Source organism: Mauremys mutica, chromosome 3, assembly GCF_020497125.1.
Source record: "Mauremys mutica isolate MM-2020 ecotype Southern chromosome 3, ASM2049712v1, whole genome shotgun sequence".
Classification (NCBI taxonomy): Eukaryota; Metazoa; Chordata; order Testudines; family Geoemydidae; genus Mauremys; species Mauremys mutica.
In genome coordinates, this window is record NC_059074.1 from 5,845,298 (window position 1) to 5,849,282 (window position 3,985).

Below are 3,985 nucleotides of genomic sequence, written 5' to 3' on the forward strand. Positions count from 1 at the left end.
CCCCATGTAGCCTCCTCCCAACACTTCACAGCCGGAGGCCGGTTACGCCCTGAGGCAGGAGGTATAATGTCCCTTTCCAGGTTTTGTTATAGCTCTGGCTAGTCTTGATATCCATATAAATGTCCAGTCCTTCTTCGAGCCTTGCTGTCAGTGACATCCTGTGGCAGTGAGTTCCACAGTGTAACTACACACTGAGTGACCAAGTGCGTCTTTCAATCAGCTACAGGTCCCCTGGCTCTTGTGTTGGGAAACTGGGAGAACAGACGCTCCCAATCTCCCATTTCCAAGCCTCTTTCCCCTCCACACCCCAGGGCAAGTAGAGGGAAGGGGCAACCTTATGGCCCCTCGGTCCAGAATCCATGGTCTGGATGATGATTAATTATTGCTAATTAGTGATTTACTGTGCTTTGTAACTTGCGGCACAGTAGTGATCATGTCACACATTGGTAAAGTGTGTGTCCTGTTCCTTTCTAGTGCCTGGTTCACATCGAGGATAACAGCCTCCTACTGCTGCCTGCTGACAAGGTTAGTTGACGGAGGAGACATCTGTGCTGGAGTGCTGGCGTGCTCAGGCTCAAACCCAGCTGATGACCCCAGGGGTGGTTGTTACCATTAGAAGCTCTTTAATGTTATATGACAACTTCTTGTCTGGCTGTTGTTGCAAACAGAACTAAAGTTCGTCTTATATATGTTAGATTGAAGCTGTTGACTTTGACGCAGTTTCCCCCTGGTTTGATGTGGGATAACTGAGGTGAACTGGCCGTGCTGTTCTTTATGGCTCAACACAGGACTAAAGGGTGACAGGTTGCCTTGTCAATCACTGGGTTTGTTTTCCACCCTCCCTGAATAGATTCGTGTGGAATTGCGTTCTGGGAGGTGTCAGTTGCAAACAGCCTTCAGCCCAAGCAGAGAATCGGCCTTAAGGGACACATGTTGCAGCAGAGAAGAAGCCAGGTCTCTGGTGCTTTGTGTTTGTTTATTTTGCTTCTCTCCAAACGTCTGGAACATTTCCAACACAGATTTTTATTAGAGTGCGCCCGGAAACACACTAGGAATACTGTGGAAAATCACCAGCTGATTATCTGTGCACCACATTACTGTAAAAGAAAGCCAGGCTTCCTCCACCCACCTCCCTGTGAAAGGGCAGGCTGAAACCTGGCTCTGACCAGGCAGGCGAGTCTCTCTGAAATTAGAAAGGTGTGATCTAATGGTTCTCGCAGGCTTCTGGGAAGCAGGACGCCTGGGTTCTATTCTGGATTTGGCCACTGACTCACAGTGCGACATTGAGCATGTTCAAGTGTCTCATCTTTCCCATCTGTAAACCACAGAATGGCACTGAAACATCATAAGTGGGCACTGTTAATATTTAATATATTACATTTGCTAGATCATCTGTGTGGTGAAAGAGAGGTGAATGTTTATTCACCTTGGAGGGAGGTGTGTGTGTGTGTAGGTAGCCAGGTGGGGAGGTTTGTGTTATAGTCCCATGCACAAAAGTAAAACATGCACCTTGTCTAATGACATTTATTTTTAGATGGGGGGCGGGGATCAAGAAAGAACAAAAGTAAAGTTTCCATGGGAGAGCACAGTGTGTGTGTCTCTCTGGTACAGGCCACAGCAATTCTGAGCACAAAATGGCTGCCAAGTTCTTAGCAGTTTAAAGGTGCAGTAAGCAGAAAACAAAGGCATCCACAACCTATGCCAGCTGAACCTGGCCCCTGGATGAAGAGCAGCTGGGTAAAGCTGAACCCAGGCAAAACTCAGGTGACGCTTGAGGGAAGGTTTGAAAGAACTCTCCTCCTCTGTGGTATCCCCCATTAGAAAGGCCTTCCGCTTGTTAGGCCTCATTGCAGCCTTGAGCTCCTGCTTAAAAGACTTATCTATTTTGGACTCCACAGGCTACTGGATGCCCAAATAAGCTAAGCAGTGAAAAGTTCCCACGTCCACCTGCAACTGGCTGGAGGATGGAGCCCAGCCGCACCTGACACAGACCAGGCCGTGCTGAGACAAGCGTTCGTGACCTCTACGCTCGATTGCCGCAGCTTGTTCTATCTAGTGGCCTGAACAACCCCAGCTGGGTCAGAACGCAGGAGCTCACCTGCTCAGCAGCATGGCGCTTCTGCATTGGCTTCCCATGTAAGACAGAGACCAGGCCTGGGCTCTGCCCTGACATACAAAACCTTCCCGGCCTGGGCTACGTGAGAGACACCACCCCCTCCTCAATCAGGACCGCCCACCACAGCTGCAATCCACCAGAACGATAGACTCGTCCACCAGTGGCGGGACACATGAGTGGGCCAAGCCTGTGGAACTCATTGCCACAAGAGAGGAAAACAGGCCTGGGCCTCAGAACCGAATGCAAAGCCCATCTCTTCAACTCAGCTGTCCCTCAGTGTCTTCACACACAGCTCCCAGGACACATTCACTCAGTCATCAGGCGAACAACCCACCGCTAAGCCAGGTGAGCTACTTCTCCTATGGGCTGGGTAGCAGATTGGGAATGGTTGTTGCTGTTTCTATTATTAAATACTTGCGAGATGCCTGGAGGCTATTGTGGGGAGGTGGATCTGGGAAACAAAGCCAGTGGCTGAATCTCAGTGCATATAGTTTTTCCTAAATTGGGCAACTGGGATTGTTTTCAGTTGAACCAATGCGCTCTATGGAGTTCAATCTCTATGGAGTTTGGCAGAACCGTGGGGTTTTTTTGTGCATTATCCTGCTTTCCTTAAAATAGCCCGTTTGCGTTATTATTCCAATGCTTTCCATCCATCCAGCCAATAAAATACCCTTTCAGGGGAGGATGACACTGCAAAAGTCCCTTATGCGGATTCATTTGGGCAGACGTTAATTGTTTATAGGCTGCCTCCGTGCGACGGTTCAGACCATTTTATGTCTCTTGGCAAGCTACATAATAAAAAAGGTAATTATTGTAGACAGGGGGAAAGCAATGATGTCATTGGAATAACTGCAGAGCAATTAAAGTGAAATTAAGTCCTCTGACAAGTCAGCGGCGATACTGTCTGTGGACGATGGCATTTACCTGACGGAGGAGCTGGCTGAGTTTGGGTTTTAAGAAACATTTCATGAGAAAACTTTACGTTTTCATGCTTCTTCGCAGCAGGGGCTGCGTGGCTGAAGATGGTATTTATCTAGCCTGGGTTGGAGCACAGGCTGAATGGCCGAGCCCGTTGGAAGCCAGGAAGGGCTCAGTACCTTTCAGAATCAGGCCCCTTGGTTTGTAACATGCCGCTGGGCTCCCAAAGGTGACTGGAGAAGTGGCATCATGGGGCCATCTTAGTCCCGCTCCGTATCAAGGATTGCTTGGGTTTACAAGCAAAGCCCTGGTCTCTCCACTAGCCCGCCCTGCAACCTCAGCCTGGGATCCGACTCACTGGGCTCTTCCTATCTCTCCCATAGCACAGGCACTGCCGGGGACTTCCCAGGAGCAATGTCCATTTCCCGCAGCGGAGAATCCAGCCCCGTATCTCCAGGATGTCACACAGTTCTCCGAGCGTCTCATTCCCAGAGCGCCAGGCGAACGGTGGCGGAGCTTGGAGAAGGGCGAGGCACATTATGAAGTGGCCTGGAAGAACTGATTTGTGGGGCTAGATTAAAAGCACTCCGCTCTCGCCGGGCAAAACGATTCCTGATGATAAGCGCCTGCGAGCGTTTGAAGAGGGCGAACACCAAGGGGTAACATCCAGACCTAGCATTTAAATAACCCTTGCTAATTTTCAAAGTGCTTTGCAGCCGTTCATTAAAGACTCTGGGCCGCGTCCCTGCTGGGCAGCCTGTCAGAATGATCACTGCTCTGTCAGAGAGGAGGGAAAGCAAGAAGGCTCTAAGGGGCTTCTCGCAGCCAGGCATTGACACAGCCAGGATTAAACAGGAGGCAGGGCTCCCTAGCCCCGTGGTCCTCAGCCTTGGCCATACTGGGACTCCGGAGCACAGGCGCGGGCCCCTGACACGTCCCTTCCCCCATCAC

The 3,985-nt window shown here is 50.4% G+C and overlaps 1 long non-coding RNA gene across 1 annotated transcript; it reads left to right on the plus strand.

Moving 5' to 3' along the window:
- Nucleotides 1–418: 418 nt before the first annotated feature.
- LOC123367523 lies at nt 419–3,698 on the plus strand. The gene is made up of 3 exons (XR_006578511.1): nt 419–525; nt 1,899–2,461; nt 3,418–3,698. It is a non-coding gene; the product is annotated as an uncharacterized LOC123367523 (long non-coding RNA).
- Nucleotides 3,699–3,985: the final 287 nt, after the last annotated feature.